The sequence below is a fragment of the Scyliorhinus torazame genome, chromosome 9, assembly GCF_047496885.1.
Source record: "Scyliorhinus torazame isolate Kashiwa2021f chromosome 9, sScyTor2.1, whole genome shotgun sequence".
Classification (NCBI taxonomy): Eukaryota; Metazoa; Chordata; class Chondrichthyes; order Carcharhiniformes; family Scyliorhinidae; genus Scyliorhinus; species Scyliorhinus torazame.
Genome location: NC_092715.1, coordinates 175,386,839 through 175,413,218, shown reverse-complemented (window position 1 = coordinate 175,413,218; position 26,380 = coordinate 175,386,839). Strand labels below are relative to the sequence as shown.

The window sequence follows — 26,380 nt, the reverse complement described above, 5'->3', positions numbered from 1 at the left end:
AAAACCAGTTGTCTGAGTATCAATCTCTGGGAAACCTCAAAGTGTACCTTCCTCCAGTCTTCAATGCCATTCAGTATTCCCAGTCACTCCGCCAACTTTGATACTTGGCCTTTTTTACCATTGGCCAAACATTGCTGACAAGCTTCTTATTTATCAAAGAACAATTTATCAAAACCTTTTGGAAGTACATATACATCATATCAACGCAATACTCTCATCAACTCTGTTACCCCATCAAAAAACTCAAGCAAGTTAATTAAACACAATTTGTCTTTAACAAATCTATGTTGGCTTTCCTTAATTTATCCACATTTGTCCAAGTGATTGTTAATTTTGACCCAGATTGTCATTTTTGGAAGCTTTGCAGTGCCACGGTTAAACTGGCCTGTAGTTGCTGGGCTTATTCCTACATACTTTTTAAACAAGAGTTGTAACATTTTCAAACTCCAGTCCCCTGGCACCAACCTGTATCTAAAGAGGATTGAAAGGTTATTGACAGTGTTGATGCGATTTCCATCATTACTTAAGTATCCTCAGTATGTATCTCATCCAGTCCTGATGACTTGTCAACTCTTTGAGTATAGTTAGCTTTTCTAATACCTCCTCTTTATCAGTTTTAACCTATCCAGCCACAATTATTTCCTCTTTCACAATGTCCTGGGCAGTATCTTTTTCTTTGGTTAAGACAGGATCAAAGTGCTCATTTTGTACTTCAGCTGTGTCCTCTACCTCCATTTGTAAATGTTGGTCCCCAATTGGCCTGGCCCCCCTGTTTACTACCATTTACTATTTAAGTGCCTATAGAAAAATTTCAGATTTCCTTTTATGTAAGCTGCCAGTCACCGCGGTCTCACTCTTTGTTTCTAATTTCCCCTCTGAACTTTCTGTATTCAGCCTGGTTCTCATTTGTATTTTTGACATTTGTCATATGTCCCCTCTTTTTTGCTTCACCTTACACCCAAACTCTGCCATTATCCAGGGAACTCTGATATGTTTGTCTTACCTTTTCCCTCTGGTGGAAATGTAACCAGACTGTATCCATACTACCTCCTCTTTAAAGATAGCCCAAAGCTCTGTTACAGTTCGCCTGCCAGTCCTTGATCCAAATTTAACTGGGCCCGATTTATCCTCATCCTACCGAAATTGGCCCTCCCCAATGAGTATTATTCTGCATTGCTCCTTGCATTTTGTCATGGCTAACCTAAAGTTATGATACTATGATCACTGTTCCTGAAATTTTCCTAAAATGCTCTTTGATCCACTTGACCCACATAATTCCCCAGAACCAGATCCAGCAATGCCTTTTTCATTTTCCTTTTTGGACCAGAAACATACTGATCTAGAAGGTTCTCATGAAAGAAAACCACAGAAACACTTTCTCACCCCTCCCATTTACACTATTACTATCTCAGACTATACAGATAGTCCTCGACTTCACATGTCCGAGTTACAACGAACGTCACTCGCAACCTTTATTAAATTGATACCCTGTATCGACTTTACAACGCCAGATTTGACTTTAGCGATGCCGCCAACAAACTGTTGGTCTTTACCAATTAATATGTGCCTTTATGTTCTGTCTTTCAACTTTCTCAGATGTAGAGCGCGATTTGATGGGGGAGAAAAAAGGGTTCCATTTTGGGTGCATTTAGCCGGATGTTACCCGGCTTTTGCGTTGCCTAGAACAACCCTGCTATTAAGAGGACCTCTGCTTTTTTTGGGCCCCAGTGAGGAACGCTTCATCGAGGCCACTTAGACCTATTTCCTACACTAACTAGTTCAGCTCACCAGTGCAGGAAGACCTCTCGGCCCCCCATCACAACCTCCCCCACCCCCCAATGCCCAACTTATCAATTAGGGGTCTTGGAGACCCCACACCCCAACTCATAAAGGCAGGGCACCCCTGGGCCCAAACATCTGCATTTGCAAGATGCCACCCGGGCACCTTGGAACTGCCAGACTTGCAATGTGGCAGTGCCCCTGCCAGCCTTGCAATGCTATCTGGGCACCTGGCATTGCCAAGATGGCAATGCAAAGGTGCCCAGGTGGCACTGCCTGGGTTCCAGGCTGACCGTGCCCAGGTGGCATTGGGCATGCCAGATTATCACCCTGCCCATAGCTTGACTCCCGATTGCCTGGGAGGCCCCCCAAGTTCCATTACGCCTGGTCCACATTTGTGGAAACAAGTGCTAAACGGCGACAAGGGGGGTCTCCGAGACGAGAGACGGAGAATCGCCGGGGGGGGGGGGGGGGGGGGGGGGCGCGCGGCGTGAGTGACGCCCCCCGCCGGCCTGCGAATTCTCCGGCGGCGGAGATTTGGCGGGGGGGGGGCGGGAATTGCGCCAGTCGGCGGCCTCCCCCCGGAAATTCTCCAGCCTGCGATGGGCCGCCCTTTTTTTGCCGGTCCTGCCGGCGTAAATTAGAGTAGGTCCTTACCGGCGGGACTTGGTGGCGCGGGCGGCCTCCAGGATCCTCGGTGGGGGCGCAGGGGGATCTGGCCCCGGGAGGTGCCCCCATGGTGGCCTGGCCCGCGATCGGGGCCCACCGATCCACGGGCGGGCCTGTACCGTGGGGGCACTCTATTGTTCCGCGTCGGCCGCTGTGGTCCTCCGCGATGGCCGACGTGGAGATGAACCCCGCCCAGTGCATGCGCTGGGATGACGCCAGCACACGCTGGCGCTCCCGCGCATGCGCCAACTCGTGCCGGCTGTCGGAGGCCCTCCGGCGCCGGTTGGCGTGGCGCCAAGCCACTTCCGCACCAGCCGGCGCAGTGCAAACCACTCAGGCGCCGGCCTAGCACCTGAACGTGTGGAGGATTACGTACGTACGGGGCGGCCCGCGCCGGAGTGGATAGCCACTCCTTTGCGCCGTTGTTGCCCGCCCTGCCGGTTCGCGGAGAATCACACCCATGACCTTTCAAATTGCAACATGGCTTTCGGGAACCAATTGTGTCATCAGTCCAAAAACTGCTTGTATTTGGATAATTAACACCCTTATGCAGGCAAATAGACACACACATATTTCCCAGATAGAAAGAGACCACTCAAACTGCTCTTTACTAGACAAATCATATCCCTATGTCTGCTTCAAATATTTTGTCAACTATCCCTATTTCCTTTAACAAAAATCCAATGTAATTTTAAAAACCTTTATAAACCGGCATCTAAGCCACTCAATTCCAATGGAAATAGTCCACGTATGCCAAGAGTTTCTTCATCACTGCAGACTCCCAACCCTTGATCCCAGCCCCGGGTGACTACCCGTGTGGAGTTTGCACATTCTCCCCCTGTCGGCGTGGGTCTCACCCCCACAACCCAAAAGATGCGCAGGGTAGGTGAATTGGCCATGCTGAATCGCCCCTTAATGAGAAAAAAAAGAATAGGGTACTCTGAATTTATTTTTTAAAAATAATATATTTCAGTCTTGTCATTTACACTGATGCTTTGGGCTCCCCCATCATTGATGATGGGGATATTTCTGTGCAGCTTTTCCTTCAGTTAGTTGTTTAATTGCTCACCAGAATTCACAACTGGATGTGGCAGGACTGTGGAGCTTAGATCTGATCCGTTGGATCTGTCCATCGCAAGCTGTTTTCGCTGGTTGGCACGCAAGTAGTTCTGTGTTGTAACTTCACCAGGTAGACACCTCGTTTTTACGAATGCTCCTGGCATACCCTCCCGCACTCTTCATTGAACCAGGGTCGAATCCCTGGTTAAATGGAATGTGAAGTGGGCATATATGGGGCCATGAGGATACGGATTGTAGATGCTGGATCTGTTCTGAACCTATCCAATTTTCACGATGTTAAGTGCCATACAACACAATGGAGGGTACCCTCAATGTGAAGATGGGACACTGTGTCCTCAAGGACTGTGTGATGGCCACTCCTACCTACACTACCTTAGACAGATGCACCTTTGACAAGTAGATTAGTGATGACAAGATTAAATAGATTTTTCTCTCTTCATAGAATCATAGAATTTACAGTGCTGAAGCAGGCCATTCGGCCCATCCAGTCTGCACCGGCCCCTGGAATGAGCACCCTACTTAAGCCCAGTATCCCCACCTAACCCTTTTGACACTAAGGGGCAATTTAGCATACCTAATCCACCTAACCTGCACACCTTTAGACTGTGGGGGGAAACCGGAGCACCTGGAGGAAACCCATGCAGACACGAGGAGAAAGTACAAACTCCACACAGTCACCCAAGACCGGAATTGAACCCAGGTCCCTGGAGCTGTTCGACAGCAGTGCTAACTACTGTGCCACCATCTTGTTGGTTCCCTCACCACCTGCCACCGACTCAATCTAGCAGCTATATCCTTTGGGACTCAGCCAGCTAAGTCAGTAGTGGTGCTGCTGAACCACTCCTGGTGATGGATGTTGAAGTCCCCGCGCAGAGTACATTCTGTGCCCTTACCACCTTCTGTGCTTCTTCCAAGTGGTGTCCAAAATGCAGGAGAAACTGATTCATCAGCTAAATGGGTGGCGGGGGGGGGGGGGGGGGGGGGTTGGTAGGTGACAATCAACAGGAGACTTCCTTACCCGTGTTTGATTTTATGGGGTCAAGGGCTGTTGTTGAGGGCTCCCAGGGCAATTCCCTCCTGACTGTATATCACTGTCTGCCTTCCACTGCTGGGTTTTCCTGTCAGTGGGACAGGGCACACCCAGGGATGGTGATGTTGGTGGCTGGGGCATAGTCATACTCACCGATTCATACCGTACAGACACTGTTAGGCTGTTGTTTGACAAGTCTGTGGGCCAGCTCTCTCAATTTTGACATGAGTAAAGAGGACTTTTCAACGTCAACAGAATTGGGTGTGCCATTATTATTTCTGGTGCCTCGGTCAATGCCGGTTCTGTGCAGTTTCATTCCTTTTAGACTTGTGTTACGACACCCTGGGCTAGTACACGGTCAATTCCGGCTGCTCTTGACCCGGAGCCGCAACACAATTGAATTGCCAAATAATAAGAAAAATACAGATATATACACACACATGAGATAAACAAACACAGAGGGAAGAAAGGGATGAATAATATAGGTAAAAGGAAAAAAAGAGTCTTTGTTTCAGATGATTGTCTTTAACTACAACTTCCTTCAAAGTAAGCTTTCAGATTGAGATTTCTGCTTTCCAGTCTGTAATGGTCTTCACTGTAGATTCATTCAGGTCTTTGCTGAATCAGAAATACAGCAACTCACAGCCTTTCGAGAGAGAGAGACAGAGAGAGAGAGAGAGGACGGGGAGGGGGGGGGGGGGGACGGGGGGGCGGGGGGGGGGTGGTAGGGCTTTGTCTCTGTCTCTCAGTGTTCAGGTCCCAAACTGAGATTCTTGGGTCTCTGAAAATCATTTCACTCGAGTAGGACACAATCACCACCTGTTACTGTGCAGAATATGGCTTTTGGCCAATTCATTCTCTACCAGCCAACCAATGAAACCAAACCGCTTCCCATCTCCTGGGTTCCACAAAGTCTGAGTTCTCCTGTTCTAACACTAGCACCAAATATTATGTTACGAGTTCTTGAGTTCCTTATTCTCTCTGTTGCTTGACTTAAAGATACATATCCATTAAGCATCCAAGGATTAAAATGATAACCGCAAAAATAAAGAAAGGGGAAATAGGGGAATTATCAGGAAGGATCCTTACACTTCATTGTGATTGGATACAACTTAGTGGTTTGCTAGGCCATTTCAGAGGGCATTTAAAAGTCAACTGCATTGTGTGTCTGGAGTCACATATATTCCAGGCCAGACGAGTAAGGATGGCAGATTTCCAACCTGAAAGAATGTTAGTGAACCAGATGGATTTTTAACTGCACTCGAGAGTGGTGGACAGTGTGTCGCTCGAAGTCGCACAAATTATTGTAACTGTGGCCAATGCAATATTTTGTGTAAATTCAACGGAAATTTTTTATGGTTATATTCTGTGGCCCTATTTACACAATCCTAAATGCTGCTTCCCTTTTTGTGGATTTATCAATCTGAACTCGTGCTTACACGGCATCAAGTGACAGAGCAGAGCAAGGAGAATTTCTCTCTGGCTGCATAGTGAGGAGGAGCAGAAGATGCAGTCTGAATCAAAAACAGATCTGCACAGAGCAGCTAGAATGAGCTAAGCCAGATAAGGTGGTGAATGTTAAATTACCTGAATTTGGGTAGACAGTAGACCCTCAAGTTTTTTAGGAGAATATAAATTTTCCCCTTTTACTGTCTTTTGAGTATAATTTAGAGAGGATGGGGAAATCACGCTTTAAAACAATCTTCACCTTGCCATTGAAAAAGAGTTAAAGAAACAGCTTGTGATGGTTTCTGAGGGGATAACTGAGAACAGTAATTTTTGTCTCCATAATGGGGAGAGTCTACCCGCCCTATTCTTATGTCGGGAGGCAGGCATGGGCTCGAGTCTGGTCCGGTGCCTCTGCAGGCAGACCCAAGACGACAACAGCGGCAGGCAAGTCAAACACACCCAGCACTTTATACTTGAAATGCTCACAAACTTTTTAAAAAGAGCCACTCAGAAATTCCTTTGAAAAACATAATGAGACCATCTGGTAACAGATATATGTCCACCTGTTTTGCTGGCTTCTTCATACAGTTGCCAGATGCCTCATGAGGAGATAAGAGGACAATGTTTTTTCTGGAAATGTTGAATGCCTAACTCCAGGCTAGGGTTCCCCCATGGTACACTACTCCTCTGAGGAGCCGTGAACCAGGCCTCCTGTAAAAGCTGACCCGACTCCATGAATATATCAGGGGAGGGTGTCTGCATTGAAGCTGGCAAGACCGGAAATGGGAATCCCAGAATCGGGTCCCGTCGACCATTTTTAAAACCATGCCTGCTCCTTTCCAACATGATCGGGGGGGGTTAAATTCCGGGCCTAATTCTATGACATAGTTGCCAATAATGAGAAAATGGTGGACAAACCTGAATTGATGAGAGTTGATTGGTTGAAGCTATCCTGCATGATTACAGGCAATTTTTAATACGTGTCTCCAGTCCTTATTTGCATAAAATTTTGATTTGACGCAGGTGCATGTAGATAATGCATATTAATTGGGCTCCTTCGCGGAACACAGCTTTTTGTTGGTATAATTTTCGCAAACACCAATCAGAGGTTGTTGCAGCATTGACCATGTATATTGCATACGATCCACTAATAATGATCTAAATAGCACCGGGACAACAAAGATTTCTTTTGAATGGTGGTGATAAAGAAAGACCTCCCTGAAGCAATTGGAAAAACTATAAAGATAAGCTATGTTTGACATTGTACTCACTGAGCATTTACATGGCATTTATGAAATTTGAAATTATGAAATTTGAGTCTTTCCTCTGTCAGTAGATGTCCGTCTACTTTCTATCCAGACACTAACATATTTGAATTGGCTTTCTGGGAATTTTCAAAAATGACACCAAAGATCTAGGGCTGGATTCTCCGATCCTGGGGCTAAGTGTTAACGCCGTCGCAAATGCTGGAGCGTTTTACGACGTCGTCATCTGGCCCCTAGGATCAGCGATTCTGTGCTGCACAGGGGGCCAGCATGGCACTGGAGAGCCTCACGCTGCTCCAGCTGCCGATACGGGTGTAAGCACGGGCAGTGTGGGTCCATACATGCGCACCACGGCCAGCGCGAGTTCGTGCCTGCGCACGAGTTGCCGTTTCTGCGCCAGGCCAGACGCAACATGGCAGAGAGCTACAGGGGCCCGCCGACCACACAAGAACGACGCCGGCGGGACTCGGCCTAACTCGGCGGGCACTCGGCCCAATGCGCGCGGGGAATCGCGGGGTCGGAGAATCCTGCCCCTAATTTTTAAAATCTGTTTATAAATCCATTTCATCATCATCTTGGTATGAAGTCAGTAGCTAACAGGGCTGCCAATATAATAATCACTTATTGTCACAAGCAGGCTTCAGTGAAGTTACTGTGAAAAGCCCCTAGCCGCCACATTCCGGCGCAAGTTCGGGAAGGCTGGTACGGGAATTGAACCCACGCTGCTGGCATTGTTCTGCATTACAAGCCAGCTGTTTAGCCCACTGTGCTAAACCAGCCCCTGCACTTTGAAGGAAGCATCATAGATCAACCAAAGTGCATCCGTGATGTGACAAGTGTCATTTTATACTTTCTGGGCGATCAGCTGACAACAATTTGCTACTATCGCAAGCTGAATGAGACGGTTCACAACCTCAGAATCCCATTGGGCTGAAAGCTGCCTCCAATCTTATATCCTGTCATTCACAACGACTGCCTTCTTATACCTCTATAACATCACCCACCTCCACACTTCTGTCAGTTTAGCTGCATTCCCAGTCTACCCATCCTCTACCCTCCTTTAGGTTATAAGCAAGTCTGCTATCTATATTCTATCCTACACCATGTGCCTCCCCCTGAACATCTGAAACTTGGAAATTCTCCCACCTGCTTTCCCTCGCCCTGTTTTCGTAACCACTGTTCCTGTGACTCGCGTTTTTGTGCATTGTTCCTTTATTTCATCTAATCATTGGGAAGATGGTGGTGTAGTGGTATTGTCACTGGACGGCACAGTAGCACAGTGGTTAGCACTGTTGCTTCGCAGTGCCAGGGACCCGGGTTCAATTCCCGGCTTAGGTCACTATCTATGCGGAGTCTGCACGTTCTCCCCGTGTTTGCGTGAGTTTCCTCCAGGTGCTCCGGTTTCCTCCCACAGTCCAAAGATGTGCTTGTTAAGTCGAATGGTCACGCTAAATTGCCCCTTAGTGTCCAAAAGTTAGGTGGGGTTGCTGGGTTGCGGGGATCGGGTTGGAGGTATGTGCTTAGGTAGGGTGCTCTTTCAGGGGCCGGTGTAGACTCAATGGGCTGAATGGCCTCCTTCTGCACTGGAAATTCTGTGACTTCTATGGATTAGTAAATTAGAAACCCAGGGTAATGCTCTGGTGGACCCAGGTTCGAATCCCATCATGGCAGATGGTGAAATTTGAATTCAATAAAAAACTGGAATTAAGAAGTCTAATGATGACCATGAAACCACTGGTTCACTGATGTCCTTTAGGGAAGGAAATCTGCCATCCTTGCCTAGTCTGGCCTACATGTGACTCCAGACTCACAGCAATGTGGTTGACCCTTAACTGCCCCTTCAAGGGCAATTAAGGATGGGCAATAAATGCTGGCATAGCCAGCGACGCCCACATCCCATGAACAAATTACTAAAAAAGAACCATCCATTGGCTGTCTAGGCCCATTCTCTGAAAATCCTTCCCTAATTTTCTCCACTTCTCCACTCCCTCCTTTCAGTTAGCACCCTCTTTAAAGTCAACATCTTTGACCCAACTTTTCATCACCCTTCATAACATCACCTGTTTTGCCTCAGTATCCTTCTTTTGCATTGACTTCCGAGAAACAACGTAAGGTGTTTTTGTACATTTAAAGGCAAAATGTCAATGGAAATTTTTCTGGTTACATCATCCGAGCTCCTTTGCTCACAGCGTATGTCATTAAACATTCTCATTCGGTGAAACAAGAAAATATTACTTAAACCCTGATTCCTCACTCAAATCAATGTCAGAAATAGAAGTTTAAACTAACCCAGGAAAAACAATGGGGGAATATGCATACAAAATACCATATTGAGTATGCCAAACGATTTATAGGGAAAGTATGAACTCTTACATAGGCTTTGTCCTTTTGAGCATTCAGAGGAAGAAAGAGTGAAAGAAAATTGTGTTTTGTTTTAAGTTCAGAACATTTTGGCAATTAGGCAGTAGAGGTGCTGTAACTTCCTTTTATTGTGATTGGGCAGGGAAGTGGAGTTATCTGCCAGTTCAGGATTACAATGTGTGGCTCTGGTCTGAAGGGAAATTCTGGGTAGTCATTTCCAACATGACAGGTGTACTTTGCCTTGACCTTGTAAATGAAAACTGCTCATGCGGTATCCTGAATGACATATTCAGACTGTTTACATAGGGGTCAATAAACTGTGACATTCAACTCTGGGACAGTCAGAACTGGGAGAGGGGATGGGGGTGGAAAGTGGAAAAAGCAATGTTATGCTAAATTTTTTTCTTTGTTCATTTAAGAGATGGAAAATGTACACAGATGAATCCTTTAGGAACGATAAATTAGCATGAGTCATGTTCCTCCTAAACTCTCAATAATAGAGAAAAGAAAAGTGCCAAAATCACAAAAATATCACTGTGATTATGCCTTCCTGTGAATCAATTCCCTGAGGGATCATCAATCATTCCTAATTTTACAGAAGAAGTGAATTCCGAACAATGCTGCATTTCTTTCCTATTTCCAGCTCTAGTTCATCATAGGATAATGGAATAGTTAAAGAAGCACAGAAGGAGGCCATTCAATCCATCATGTCTGTGTTGGATCGCTGCAGGATAAGCTCCATTAGTCCCACTCATCTTTTTCCCCAAAACCTTGCAGATTTTTCTCTTTGGCTAATTATCAAATTCTCCTATCAGTGCCACAGTTGAATCCGCTTCCACCACACTCTTGGACAGTGCATTCCAAATCCTAACCATTTGCTGCAGAAAGACATATTTCCTCCTGTCACATTTTATTCTTTTGCCGTTCACCTTAGATTGGTCTCCTCCAATGGAAACAGTTTCTCTCTTATTCTCTCCGTTTAGACCTCTCATGATTTTGAACACCTCTATCAAATCTCCTCTCGTCCTTCTTTTCTCCAAGAAAAACAACCCCAGTGACTCCATGACTCTATGTAGTCTCTCATCAGCACGGTAGCATAGTGGTTAGCACAATTGCTTCACAGCTCCAGGGTCCCAGGTTCGATTCCCAGCTTGGGTCACTGTCTGTGCGGAGTCTGCACGTTCTCCCCGTGTGTGCGTGGATTTCTTCCGGGTGTTCCGGTTTCCTCCCACAGTCCAAAGATGTGCAGGTTAGGTGGATTGGCCATGCTAAATTGCCCTCAGTGTCCAAAATTGCCCTTAGTGTTGGGTGGGGTTACTGGGTTATGGGGATAGGGTGGAGGTGTGGGCTTCGGTAGGGTGCTCTTTCAAAGAGCTGGTGCAGACTCGATGGGCCGAATGACCTCCTTCTGCACTGTAACTTCTATGATTCTATGATCTCTGGAACCATTCTCATAATTGTTTCCTGCACCCTTTCTAATGCCTTCCCAGTGCGGTGTCCAGAATTAAATATAGTGCTCCTGTTGTGGCTGATCCAATGTTCTATAAAGGTTCACCATAATTCTCTTGCGTTTATACCCTGCCTCTGTTTATGAAGCCCAGAATCCCACATGCCTTATTAATTACTTTCTCAACCTGCCTTCCAAAGATTTGTGGACAAATAACCCCAGGTCTCTCTGCTCCTGCATCCATTCAAGAATTGTATCCTCTATTTTAAATCTCCCCGTTCTTCCAACCAAATGTATCACTTCACTCTTCTCTGCGTTTAAGCAACCCCAAATAGATGCAGAGCCTAGCAGGAGAAGGAAATGCCAATCACGAGCGTCTTGGGTACTTTAGCTGTATTTGCATGCCTGCTAGCAGCCAAGTACAGGTTATGGCACTGTCCAAATTATTTTTGTCACCTTGATGTTTCGTTACAAAAGATGTTTGTTGATACGGAATCTTTGCTTCCATTACTTTGTAAAGTTGTGCAGTGACTACATCTTCCTGCAGAGCAGAACGTTGAACTTTACTGGGTGCTGCATTCATGTTATTGAGTAAATGGTTAGGTGGATTGGCCATGATAAATTGCCCTTAGTGTCCAAAATTGCCCTTCGTGTTGGGTGGGGTTACTGGGTTATGGGGATAGTGTGGAGGTGTTGACCTAGGGTGGGGTGCTCTTTCCAAGAGCCGGTGCAGACTCGATGGGCCGAATGGCCTCCTTCTGCACTGTAAATTCTATGATCTAAATTGGACAGCAACTTCTAGAGTCTGCACACGCACAGTTAAACTTGGAAATCATAAGCTGCAGTCCAAGTTGACCTGCTCCATCATAGCCTTGCAGGGTGATTTAATTTTCAAATCCACAAAAGGCATAAAGCTGCTGTATTTACTTACTAATTACGCATGAAATACACCACAGAAGGTTAGTGCTGGTGTGTTCGGGTGTAAATTAATTTTTAGCAGTGTGTTAAGTCTGAATCACTGCCAAAGAAGTACACCATGTGAGTGTGTGACTTCCAGCAGTGGTTAGAAACATAGAATTCCTACAGTGCAAAACAAGGCCACTTGGCTCATCAAGTCTGCACTGAACCTCTGAAAGATCACCCTACCCAGACCCACTCCACTATCCCCATTACCTCATCTAACCTGCACACTTAAGGGGCAATTTGGCCAATCCACCTAACCTGCACATCTTTGGACTGTGGGAGGAAACGGGAGCACCCGGAGGAAACCCACACAGACATGCGGAGAAAATGCAAACCCTACACAGTCACCAAGGCCAGAATTGAATCCCGGCCTCTGGCGCTGAGGCAGCAGTAAGTTTGTGAGGGTGAGGTAAAGCATAAAATGTGAGCTATGATTTGTGGTTGATAGACATTGTTGGTAGACAATTGACTAGGCGATGGTGAATGCAACAGAGTGTGAGACTGGTGGTGCAGTTGGTTTGATACGAGATGTGAAGATCCATTCACAGACCTTGAAAGCTCCTGTGAGATCATTAAATGTCATTCAGTACTGAATCATGGAATCCCTATAGTGCAGAAAGAGGCCATTCGGCCCATCAAGTCTGCACCGACGCTCCAAAGGAGCACCCTACCTACCATCGCACCATCTTATCCCTGTAATCCCACCTAACTGTTGGACACGAAGGAGCAATTTAATATGGTCAATCCACCTAACCTGCACATCTTTGGACTGCATCCAGGTCTCGAGTCTACATTGCTGGTATTGACTGCTACGGCACCCTGCTCCCACTGCCTTCCCAGCACTTGACTAGAGGGTTCCTGGGCACTCTGAGGGAAGTGGACCTCTCTCCAACTGTCCACCACCTGCACCAAGGCCTTCAATGTGGCATCCAAAAACTTTGAAGCATGCTGTTTGATCTAGTGCACCATTTCTGCTCCTTCTTCTGGGTCTTCCACTCTTTTTCAAACAGTTTCAACCCTTCAAGTCAGAATGCACCTGGTCTTTAAGAGATAAGGTTATTAACCTTCATCCACAAAGGACCAGCGTCATCTCTCTACATTTAAAGAGATTATACATGTTGGTTATGTATAGCTTGAGGGGCACCACTCTTCACGCATGAAGCAAAGTGAGGAGGTAGGCCTCCATGAAAGCCAGCAAGTGTAGGAATTGAAACCATGCCATTGGCGCCATCCTACATCACACTCCTGCACCCAACCGAGCTAGCCGACACCATCCTTTAAGACATGCAGATGAACTTTAAGTGGTGCCAGCCTCGCATATATTTGGTCCCACTGCTGAGTCATGCAGCCACTCAGCATGTTCTGTGCATGACTGCACACCACAATCATTATAATTAGCTGGCAGAACAAAGTCTGTGTGCTTCTTGCGTCACTTTGAACCGGAGCCAGGTAATCACACAACTGCTTTCAGGAGCTATCCAATTTAAACCCTGGAAAAACTTTATGTACATGTGTAACAAACAACTGACGTTGGCCACGATTTAACAAGAAAGAGTCCCATTGTGGGCTGGTTTAGCGCCAGGAACGACCCTGCTATCGAATGGGACTCTTATTTTTTTTCTGGCATTGGTGGGGAAGGCCCCACTGAGGTCGCATTTACCTTCACTTTGTTGGGAGACCTCCCCAAGTGCCGTTCCGCCTGGTCCCTGTTTGTGGAGATCAGTGAAAATGAAATGAAAATCGCTTATTGTCACGAGTAGGCTTCAATGAAGTTACTGTGAAAAGCCCCTAGTCACCACATTCCGGCGCCTGTTCAGGGAGGCTGATACGGGAATTGAACCGTGCTGCTGGCCTGCCTTGGTCTGCTTTCAAAGCCAGCGATTTAGCCCAGTGTGCTAAACCAGCCGGCTAAACGGCGCCCGGCTGGGGTATCATTGGCAAGGGGATTCGATCCCGGGCACTGGTTAGATCCAGCGAGTGTATATAAAAGTGTGCCTATCTGCACACGTAAATATGCAAATTTAGTTATCCCCCATTGTGGGCAGAATCTAGGTCGCAACGATCGTGAGATTTACCAGCCGCATTGCCTCCCAAGTTGGGCGCGATACGGCCATTAGAACGCGCCTGTTAACTGAAAAATCTTGCTCAACCTATATTAAAACTGGAAGCAGGAATTTTGAACCACACGTTGAAATTATTTTTAGAAATATTAAATCAGTGTTTATAAACTAGCTGACCTCCCATGGAATTGCTCAAGAGTGAGTCATGATCAATAGCACTTTACACATCAAGCAGGATCAGACGTAGGGAGAGGAGAGAGCAAGAAAGATGGAGGGTGACGGGGGTTGGGGGTAAGAGAAGGCCGGGAGCTGAATTGAGGGAGGACAGTGGAAGGAGCAAAGTGAAAGAAGGGGGATGAGGAGAAGTGGAGATGGAGAGGGTGGGGATGGGAAAGAGAGAAAGGAGGGACTGGAGCATGGAAAAGGAGGAGATGGAGATATGAAGGTTGAAAGGGAGTCTCCAGTCTTCGCAACTACAAGTAGAGAACTTACGTTTTTAGGCCTCTTCAGGGTGCTATCTGCCCCCTTTCACAATACATCGGGTGCTAACAGTACAGTGACTTCCTCACTGTGACCAGCTGATAAATGGCACTTGGCCCCTCAGTGACGTATATGAAAAGAAGGACCCCGTTGGCTTTGGGCAGCTGCAGTTGTTGTCTGCTCTTTGAAGTAAGTTAACCTTTGGGATGGTGAGTTTCTGATGCTTTGTGGCAGGTATGTAACCTGGATCATTTCAACTCCCCTGCATGGACTTGCAACCACCCTGATTGTATGAGTGAGCAATGAATTTGAATTCTTTTATGTAAAAATAATCATTTGAAAATGAGCGGGTTAATGAAGTTCTTAATATTTAGACTGTGGTATCTTGATTGTCTCACCTGTTTAAATTGCTCTGCTTTAATAGTGGGTGGAAGTCTAGAGATTCACTTGAAAACTTATTTCATTAATCCATCCTAAATTGCTGTGTACAGTCTGCACGTTACAGGAGCAGTTCGGTTTATCCCATGAAGCAGATATTACAGCAACCGATCAATATTTTAAACAGGCGAAGGGGTACAGGTGTTTCTTTCAGTCATTATTCAGAATCTGTATCACCGGTGAAGACAAGATGGGCCGAAGGCTGTCTTCTGCACCGTAACAATTTTGTGATCGGCACCAACAACAACTTGCATTTATATTGTGCCTTTAGTGTAGAAAAATAATCTAAAAATCCTTTACAGAAGTGAATAAAACAAAATTTGATCATTCAGTCAAAGAAGGCGATATCATGAAGCATGGATGTTCTGAGTTGAAAGTGGATTTCCTTTGGAGGGTTTTAAAGGAGGAGAGACCAATAACAGAGTTTTGAAATAGAATACCTGATCACAATTCCTATGTTGCTGAAGGCATGACTGCCAATGGTGGGAGGGACGAGGTGGATGCACAACAGGTCAGAGTGATAATACTAAAGAGTTTGGGACATACACAGAAAATGGTGGAAATAGTCAGCAAGCCTGGAAGCACCTGTGAAGAAAGAAACAGAATTAACTTTTCAAATCAATGACGTTTCATCAGCGAGCTTGGAAGATTGCTTGTTGCACTGGTGGTGGCTACATCGAAAGGCAATTAAATCCATAAAGAGATAATGGTTTTACATTTGAAGGGCTGGGGACCAGGTGCTAACTATATACCAGTGATGATAGGCAAGTAAGACTTGGAGGTTGATTTTGAACACCAAACTGTTGGAAACAGTGCTTTTCCGAGATTAAAATCACTGCACCTGCACTGATTATGAAGTTAGCTGAGACTCCCACTGCAAGCTTGTGGAAGCCTAATTTACTTCTAAAAGTCACAGCCCGATGCCATGCAACAATTTTAACAGAAGCGTAACAACTTTTAGCATAATCAGGACACGCAAGGTTCTTGTCGTTGTGGGTCATACAGATTCTTGCCTTGGAGCCTTAAGAATACATATCGGGTGAGATTCTATGGCATCTCTGCGGCGTGTTTCTCTGTGGTGGGAGGCAGCCCATTGTTGGTCAGTGGCAGGATCTTCTGGTCCTGCCGCTGTCAGTGGGATTTCCCGTTGAATCTACCCGCGCTACAAGGAAACCCTTGGCGGGGGTGCGCTGTCGACGGGACCAGAAGATCTCACCGGCCTGAACAACTGGAAGATCTCGTCAATAGAATGTAATCCATTGATTGTTCTAAACTTACATTGTTAAAGCAATGTTGTCCTTGTTCTGATTAATGACTGAAAGAAAGATTGGAATTTATATAGCAGACAACAAAGTCTCTTAAACAGCAATTTGATAACGACCAGCAATCAGTTTTTGTAAAATTTGGTTGAGGGATAAATATTGGCCATGCATTGGGAACAACTCCCCTACTCTTCAAAATAGCATCACAAGATCTTTTACATCCACCAGAGAGGAAGGCAGGGCTTCCTTTAATGCCTCATCTGACAGCAATGTGATAATGACCAGTACGTCTGGTTTAGGTAATATTGGTTGAGGAATAAATATTGGCCATGACACCAGGGATAACACCCTCGACCGTGGGAACGTTTGCTTACACCTAGAGAATAGACAGAGTCTGGATTTAAGATCTCTGACAGTGCAGCAGTCCCTCAGATATGCACTGGAGTGTAAACTGGATTATGTCCTCAAGTCCTTGGCATGGGGCTTAAACCTGCAATCGTCTGACTCCGAGGCGAGATTGCTTCCATAGCTGACACTATTTGTGGCAATAATGTTCAGCTTGGGTGTTTTCACACCTCTACAGTAATGAAACCAAGACAAGCTTGTAAAATAAGAAATAAATATAAATAGGAATTACATTTGTTGGCTTGAAAGGCCCATCTGGGTTCAGGATGGTAATTTTTACAAGCCTGTTTTAAGTATCACATGGTTAAAGCCAATATTTCCATTCATCTCCTGCAATGAACTAATAAAAGCCTGACACATTAAGGTTCAATATGACTTAAAAAAACAGATTCCAGTCAGGTCCCATTAGTTTTTTTCTAACACGTACACCGCTATCCAAATTGTTTCTACAGTAATGGAGATGCTTGGCTTGTTCTGAAGTCTTGTTCCTACTGATACAAATGTAGCTTGGTGTTTCAAATCTATAAACTTGTCAGTAACTTGTCATTAGATGTTAATTTTCGACAATTGAGATTTGATAACCATTATTCAGGGTGTCATTTGTGTGGATGTTTTGTTAAAATCCACTGCTGTGCGACAATCACCACTTTGTGGCATCTATCATTTTGTCAACTGGCCGTGCAAATTAATGTCCACTCTACATTTTTGGAAATGCCAACTTGCTTATTCCCGGATGGTTTAACAATTTATTTTCACGGATTTGCTCACTTATGTGCCCAAGTTTAGATATTTTGCAGGTAAAAAAGTTAATCCTACAAATGCTGGAAATGCATGATAGGTCAGACAGCACCTGAGAAAGAAAAGTGAGTCAGCATGTTAGATAGGAGAATCAGTGAAGGTTTACATTAAAAGCAATAATTCTTCTCATCTCCTTTGCATGAGAACTGGCCATCTGTGCATATTCAGCAGTTTTTGACTTTTGTATATTTTTTATGAATTGTCCTAGATTATAATGAATATAACACATATGGGATACGAGATCTGTAACTAAAGTCAACATATTTCAATCTTTTCAATTCTTTGTCGTGGTGAAGCCCATCTGTAATATTGCTTTGTAAAATTGTTCTCAAATTGACTAATAGCATGTTACTGGCAACATGCCCATGCCCTATTCTACCCCTATTAAAACTAAAACCTGAAAAGCAATTGGGACAGTGACTGATGATGCATATGTGCCCTTCTAATGTCTACGTCTGGGTAATGTTCACACAACCCTGCTCTGGGCAATTGATATGCAAATATACTCTGATGGAGTTGCTGAGCATGTTTGAACATTTTGTCATGGGTGTGCACTGTCCTCGCTGTTTGTGCGGACTGAAGGAAGATAATAAAGGCCTTTGTCCTGACGGCTGCATTTTGACAAGGATCAGCTCGGCAGCTGCAACCCTGGCAACGGGGCCGAGGAGTGAAGAATTGGTGCAGCTCTTCAAACAAGGCTGATGATTGTCCCATTTACAGCCAAGTAAATGAAACTGAATGTAAAAAGTGGTGTTATCAGGGGTGTACAGAAGGAAAGCGGAGGTAGAACTATCTTTATCCCTTCATAATTTTGACACGTGTGTGTGTGTGTGTGTGTGTGTGTGTGTGTGTGTTTACATTTTACCAAAAGGAAATTACGCTGAGTTCTTGCTAATCTTTTCTTTCTTGGAAAAAAAACTCTTACAGAAATTGTCATTTACTCGAGATTGCCTTGAATCCGATGCCTCTGGGTGTCGATTTATTCTGAGTATTCACTGCTTCAGATTCCATGACACTTTTCACCTAATTTGTTTCTGTTCAAGCTCGTAGTTTGTGCAAGACCACTGGGACACATAATGCAGAAATAACTATTTGTCCAATTTATATTGTTTGTGAGATAACTGATTGGTACTCTGGGGAAGGCCGGACATGCCAGTGTCTATTCATGAGGCCTAATGCAGCGTGCTATGTTTCCCTGCCAAGGTTTGGTCTGTAGACAGCTGACTGTAGGAGCACCGAATGAAAGGAACTGCTGTGTCATTATTCAAATTTTATGTTGCTTTAGGTGCACAGAAGGAGATGCACACAGCAGTTGAAGTGACTTCCTTTAAAATGGCACAGTGTTAAACCACTGAGAATTATTTTCCAGATAAAGGAGAGATAACGTGACTGGCCACCTCGAAGAAAGCTAGTAGAGTGAAACAGCTTTCAGTCGTCAAAAAAAAAATCAAAAAAAGTAAAGGAAGGAAATGGTGGCAACTGAACAGATGTCTTAATTTATCCCCAGTGTTATTTTCTAAATCATTTTCTCTTTTTATTTCTTTTTTAAAAAATGTAGATTTACATTTCCTTTACAGAGAGTAGCCTTAATGTCATAAAATATGAAGTGATGAGCCCCTACATTGGTTATGAGTTCGTACTTCAGTGTCTAATTTCTGAACACCAACATCAGTGACATTTAACCTTTAAAAATGAAGTGTCAGCGGCATAAAGCAGGAAACCTGTAGCATGCATGTGGCCAGAAAATGTTTCAACACACCGATCTACTTGCTGTATTGTTGAAAATTGGGAAAGAAAAGTGCAACTTAATAAACCTCCCTTCTCAATCCCTGGGCAGTATTTTGGGGTATGGATTTTGTATGTTTCAATGGCGATGTTAATGATTCTGTAAACTTGCTGTAGCATATGCCTCTGTTAGTCGTCAGATGAACCTTCTTGATTCCTGTCAAGAGTATATACAGGAAGCACTACAAGTACAATAGGTTTAGTGTCATGTCTAGGTTTTTTTTTAAATACATTGTGCAATAATGGATCAATATCAGTGGGACAGTTGTGATTGCCTCAAACATAATTGTCATCAGTTGGTTGTGAGTTTGTCCACATGCTTCCTCTTCTGGAATATCTCGAATTCCGGACTCAGTGGGGTTGATTTGGACTTGGGGTGTGATAAGGTGGGTGAGGGGGTGCTATGTGGATAGCGCATAGCTATTTGAACTCCTGGGCTTTTAAATAAAGCATGGACATTCTCTTGTCCAAAATCAGTGGACGTAACATCAGAGCATGTGAGCGAAAGGAAAGTCTGAGGTAAATGGGAACCTGAAATACAGTAAACATTGGCAGCCAAGACTAGTGTTTTTTTTTTAAATAATATTTTATTGAAAATTTTTGGTCAACCAACACAGTACATTGTGCATCCTTTACACAACATTGTAACAATACAGATAATAATGACCTTTTTTAAATTTAAACAAAAACAACAACAAATAAATAAATATTAAATAACAAAAAATAAAAACTAGCCCTAATTGGCAACTGCCTTGTCTCAGGCCACACCCCCCCCCATCCCCCCCCCCCCCCCCCCCCCCAAGTCCTGGGCCGCTGCTGCTGCCTTCTTTGTTCTCCCCTATCTATCTTTCCGCAAGATATTCGACGAACGGTTGCCACCGCCTAGTAAACCCTTGAGCCGACCCCCTTAGGACGAACTTAATCCGCTCTAACTTTATGAACCCCGCCATATCATTTATCCAGGTCTCCACCCCCGGGGGCTTGGCTTCTTTCCACATTAGCAATATTCTGCGCCGGGCTACTAGGGACGCAAAGGCCAAAACATCGGCCTCTTTCGCCTCCTGCACTCCCGGCTCTTGTGCAACCCCAAATATAGCCAACCCCCAGCTTGGTTCGACCCGGACTCCTACTACTTTTGAAAGCACCTTTGTCACCCCCATCCAAAACCCCTGTAGTGCCGGGCATGACCAAAACATATGGGTATGATTCGCTGGGCTTCTCGAGCACCTCGCACACCTATCCTCCACCCCAAAAAATTTACTGAGCCGTGTTCCAGTCATATGTGCCCTGTGTAATACCTTAAACTGAATCAGGCTTAGCCTGGCGCACGAGGACGACGAGTTTACCCTGTTTAGGGCATCTGCCCACATCCCCTCCTCAATCTCCTCCCCTAGCTCTTCTTCCCATTTCCCTTTTAGTTCGTCCATCATAGTCTCCCCTTCGTCTCTCATTTCCCTATATATATCCGACACCTTACCGTCCCCCACCCATTTCTTTGAGATGACTCTGTCCTGCACCTCTTGTGTCGGGAGCTGCGGGAATTCCCTCACCTGCTGCCTCGCAAAAGCCCTCAATTGCATGTACCTGAATGCATTCCCTTGGGGCAACCCATATTTCTCGGTCAGCGCTCCCAGACTCGCAAACTTCCCATCCACAAATAGATCTTTCAATTGCGTTATACCTGCTCTTTGCCACATTCCATATCCCCCATCCATTCCCCCCGGGGCAAACCTATGGTTGTTTCTTATCGGGGACCCCCCCAGTGCTCCGGTCTTTCCCCTATGTCGTCTCCACTGTCCCCAAATCTTCAGTGTAGCTACCACCACCGGACTCGTGGTATAGTTCCTTGGTGAGAACGGCAATGGGGCTGTCACCATAGACTGCAGGCTGGTCCCCCTACAGGACGCCCTCTCTAATCTCTTTCACGCCGCTCCTTCCTCCTCTCCCATCCACTTACTCACCATTGAAATATTAGCGGCCCAATAATACTCACTTAGGCTCGGTAGTGCCAGCCCCCCCCTATCCCTACTACGCTGTAAGAATCCCTTCCTCACTCTCGGAGTCTTCCCGGCCCAAACAAAACCCATAATACTCTTTTCTATCCTTTTGAAAAAAGCCTTCGTGATCACCACCGGGAGACACTGAAACACAAAAAGGAATCTCGGGAGGACCACCATCTTAACTGCCTGCACCCTCCCTGCCATTGACAATGCTACCATGTCCCATCTCTTGAAATCTTCCTCCATCTGTTCCACCAACCGCGTCAAATTTAGCCTGTGCAATGTGCCCCAATTCTTAGCTATCTGGATCCCCAGGTAACGAAAGTCTCTTGTTACCTTCCTCAACGGTAGGTCCTCTATTTCTCTACTCTGCTCCCCTGGATGCACCACAAACAGCTCACTCTTTCCCATATTCAATTTATACCCTGAAAAATCCCCAAACTCCCCAAGTATCCGCATTATTTCTGGCATCCCCTCCGCTGGATCCGCCACATATAGTAGCAGATCATCCGCATATAAAGATACCCGGTGTTCTTCTCCTCCCCTAAGTATTCCCCTCCATCCCTTGGAACCTCTCAGCGCTATCGCCAGGGGCTCAATCGCCAGTGCAAACAGTAATGGGGACAGAGGACATCCCTGCCTTGTCCCTCTATGGAGCCGAAAATATGCCGATCCCCGTCCATTCGTGACCACACTCGCCACTGAGGCCCTATACAACAGCTGCACCCATCTAACATACCCCTCTCCGAACCCAAATCTCCTCAACACCTCCCACAGATAATCCCACTCCACTCTATCAAATGCTTTCTCGGCATCCATCGCCACTACTATCTCCGTTTCACCCTCTGGTGGGGCCATCATCATTACCCCTAACAACCTCCGTATGTTCGTGTTCAGCTGTCTCCCCTTCACAAACCCAGTTTGGTCCTCATGAACCACCCCCGGGACACATTCCTCTATTCTCATTGCCATTACCTTGGCCAAGACCTTGGCATCTACATTGAGGAGGGAGATTGGTCTGTAGGACCCGCATTGTAGCGGATCCTTTTCCTTCTTTAAAAGAAGCGATATCGTTGCTTCTGACATAGTCGGGGGCAGTTGTCCCCTTTCCTTTGCCTCGTTGAAGGTCCTCGTCAGTAGCGGGGCGAGCAAGTCCAAATATTTTCTGTAAAATTCAACTGGGAATCCGTCCGGTCCCGGGGCCTTTCCCGTCTGCATGTTCCTAATTCCTTTCACCACTTCTTCTACCGTGATCTGTGCTCCCAATCCCATCCTTTCCTGCTCTTCCACCTTGGGAATTTCCAGCCGATCCAAAAACTCCATCATTCTCTCCCTCCCATCCGGGGGTTGAGCTTCATACAATTTTTTATAAAATGACTTAAACACTTCATTCACTCTCTCCGCTCCCCGCTCCGTCTCTCCATCTTCGTCTCTCACCCCCCCTATTTCCCTCGCTGCTCCCCTTTTCCTCAATTGGTGTGCCAGCAATCTGCTCGCCTTCTCTCCATATTCATACTGTACACCCTGCGCCTTCCTCCATTGTGCCTCTGCAGTGCCTGTGGTCAGCAAGTCAAATTCCACATGCAGCCTTTGCCTTTCCCTATACAGTCCCTCCTCCGGTGCTTCCGCATACTGTCTGTCCACCCTCAAAAGTTCTTGCAACAACCGCTCCCGTTCCTTACTCTCCTGCTTCCCTTTATGTGTCCTTATTGATATCAGCTCCCCCCTAACCACCGCCTTCAACGCCTCCCAGACCACTCCCACCTGAACCTCCCCATTGTCATTGAGTTCCAAGTACTTTTCAATGCATCCCCTCACCCTTAAGCACACCCCCTCATCCGCCATTTGTCCCATATCCATTCTCCAGGGTGGACGCCCTCTTGTTTCCTCCCCTATCTCCAAGTCTACCCAGTGTGGGGCATGATCCGAAATGGCTATAGCCGTATATTCCGTTCCCCTCACCCTCGGGATCAATGCCCTACCCAACACAAAAAAGTCTATGCGTGAATAGACTTTATGGACATAGAAGAAAAACGAGAACTCCTTACTCCTAGGTCTACTGAATCTCCACGGGTCCACCCCTCCCATCTGCTCCATAAAATCCTTAAGCACCTTGGCTGCTGCCGGCCTCCTACCAGTCCTGGACTTCGACCTATCCAGCCTTGGTTCCAACACCGTGTTAAAGTCTCCCCCCATTATCAGCTTTCCGGTCTCTAGGTCTGGGATGCGTCCTAGCATTCGCCTCATAAAATTGGCATCGTCCCAATTCGGGGCATACACATTTACCAACACCACCATCTCTCCCTGTAATTTGCCACTCACCATCACGTATCTGCCCCCGTTATCCGCCACTATTGTCTTTGCCTCGAACATTACCCGCTTCCCCACTAATATAGCCACCCCCCTGTTTTTCGCATCCAGCCCCGAATGGAACACCTGCCCTACCCATCCTTTGCGCAACCTAACCTGATCTATCAGTTTCAGGTGCGTTTCCTGTAACATGACCACATCTGCTTTAAGTTTCTTAAGGTGTGCGAGTACTCGTGCCCTCTTTATCGGCCCGTAAAGCCCCCTCACGTTCCACGTGATCAGCCGAGTTGGGGGGCTTCCCACCCCCCCCCTTGCCGGTTAGCCATCATCTTTTTCCAGCTTCTCGCCCAGTTCCCACGCGGCTGTATTTCTCCCAGACGGTGCCCCCCCGCCCATCCTTTCCCGCACCCACTCCCCCCTTTCCCCAGCAGCAGCAACCCAGTAATTCCCCCCTCACCACCCCCCCCCCCCCCCCCCCCCGCTAGACCCCCCGCTAGCGTAATTACTCCCCCCATGTTGCTCCCAGAAGTCAGCAAACTCTGGCTGACCTCGGCTTCCCCCCGTGATCACGGCTCGCCCCGTGCGGCGCCCCCTCCTTCCTGCTTCTCTATTCCCGCCATAATTATCATAGCGCGGGAACCAAGCCCGCGCCTCTCCCTCGGCCCCGCCTCCCATGGCCAACGCCCCATCTCCTCTCCCTCCCCACCTCCCCCATCACCACCTGTGGGAGAAAGAAAAGTTACCATACCGCAGGATTAATCATACAATCCCTCTTCGCCCCCCCCCCCACTCGTCCCACCACTTTGTCCAAACGTTCATTTTCGTAGTCCAATCATTCCAATTTTTCTTCTACAATAAAAGTCCACGCTTCATCCGCCGTCTCAAAGTAGTGGTGCCTCCCTTGATATGTGACCCACAGTCTTGCCGGTTGCAGCATTCCAAACTTTATCTTTTTTTTGTGAAGTACCGCTTTGGCCCGATTAAAGCTCGCCCTCCTTCTCGCCACCTCCGCACTCCAATCTTGATAGACGCGGATCACCGCGTTCTCCCATTTACTACACCGAGTTTTCTTCGCCCATCTAAGGACCATTTCTCTATCCTTAAAACGGAGAAATCTCACCACTATGGCTCTGGGAGCTTCTCCTGCTCTCGGTCCTCGCACCATAACTCGGTATGCTCCCTCCACCTCCAACGGACCCGTCGGGGCCTCCACTCCCATTAACGAGTGCAGCATCGTGCTCACATATGCCCCGACGTCCGCCCCCTCCACACCTTCAGGAAGGCCAAGAATCCTCAAGTTGTTCCTCCTTGCGTTATTTTCCAGTGCCTCCAACCTCTCCACAGATCGTTTCTGGTGTGCCTCCTGTATCTCCGACTTCACCACCAGGCCCTGTATGTCGTTTTCATTCTCTGCTGCTTTCGCCTTCACGACCCGAAGCTCCTGCTCCTGGGTCTTTTGTTCCTCTTTCAACCCTTCAATCGCCTGTAGTATCGGGGCCAACAACTCTTTCTTCATTTCCTTTTTTATCTCCTCCACGCAGCGTTTCAAAAACTCTTGTTGTTCAGGGCCCCATATGAAACTGCCACCTTCCGACGCCATCTTGGTTTCTGCTTGCCTTCCTTGCCGTTGTTCCAAAGGATCCGCTGCAATCCGGCCACTTTCCTCTCCTTTTTCCATCCGTGTCCAGGGGGAACACCCTTCTGGTTTACCGCACGGTGTTTTCAGCCGTTAAAATTGCCGTTGGGGCTCCTATCAAGAGCCCAAAAGTCCGTTTCACAGGGAGCTGCCGAAACGTGCGACTCAGCTGGTCATCGCCGCACCCGGAAGTCACCCCAAGACTAGTGTTTTGAGTGTGAAGGTCTCATCAGATGCCATTTGGGTTTCCCGAACGCCAGGCTCCAACCTTACTCAGGGGCCATTCCCTTGGGTCCCTGGCAATTTCTGAATTTCTGGCACAATTTTTGCTCACATGTCCTGATATCATCTCTGTTGGTTTCAGGTGAGTGATGTTCCTGCTTTATATTCAAATAAGCTCCAGGAGTCAAAGTCACCCAGGACTCATGCCAAACTCTCAGTTTGGGAGAGGGGGAGGTGGCACTGTCTCACACCCACTCTCACCTCAAAATACCTTCCTAATTAAATCAACCCCTTTCTGTGCCAATCTTTAGGGGCAGTAATTTACATTTTTACATTTTCCTTAAATAAAGTTCCTTCCTTGGTGTACTGTGGTGATAAGTCTTTGAATAAAGATGGTTGGTCGAAGAAAAGATAAACAACTACAGTTCAGGATTAACACTTTTTTCATTTGCTTATGGGGTGTGGTCCTCGCTGCTAAGGCCAGTATTTATTGCTATTTCTAATTGACCGTGGGAAGGTGTGAACTTTTCAACGTTCTTGAACCTCTAGTCCTTATGGTGTAGGACTGTAGGTACGGGTGCGGTGCTGTTCAGTTGGGAGTCCCAGGATTTTGACTCAATGACAGTGAACTATGGTATATAAGTATTGCCCATAGTGTCCAAAATTGCCCTTAGTGTTGGATGGGGTTACTGGTTTATGGGGATTGGGTGAAGGTGTTGACCTTGGGTAGGGTGCTCTTTCCAAGAGCCGGTGCAGACTCGATGGGCCGAATGGCCTCCTTCTGCACTGTAAATTCTATGATAAACGAACGGCGATAAAGTTCCAAATCAGGGTGGCATGTGACTTGTCAAGGAACTTTCAGTTGGTGGTATACTCTTGGGCCAGCTGCCTTTACTCTTTCTGGTGGTAAAGCTCGTGGGTTTGGAAGATGTCAGAACTGC

General features: G+C 46.5%; 1 protein-coding gene and 1 long non-coding RNA gene across 5 annotated transcripts in view; one reads left to right on the top strand and one right to left on the bottom strand.

Moving 5' to 3' along the window:
* Window positions 1-26,380, top strand: part of cdc42se2 (CDC42 small effector 2) — a 276,240-nt gene that overhangs the window by 115,949 nt on the left and 133,911 nt on the right. The window lies entirely within an intron of this gene.
* The window catches only part of LOC140429599 (uncharacterized), a 105,259-nt gene that overhangs the window by 74,865 nt on the left and 4,014 nt on the right, over window positions 1-26,380 (bottom strand). For both annotated transcript variants that reach the window (XR_011949133.1, XR_011949134.1), the window contains one exon: window positions 15,462-15,606. This is a non-coding gene — a long non-coding RNA (uncharacterized lncRNA). The remainder of the gene's footprint in view (window positions 1-15,461; window positions 15,607-26,380) is intronic.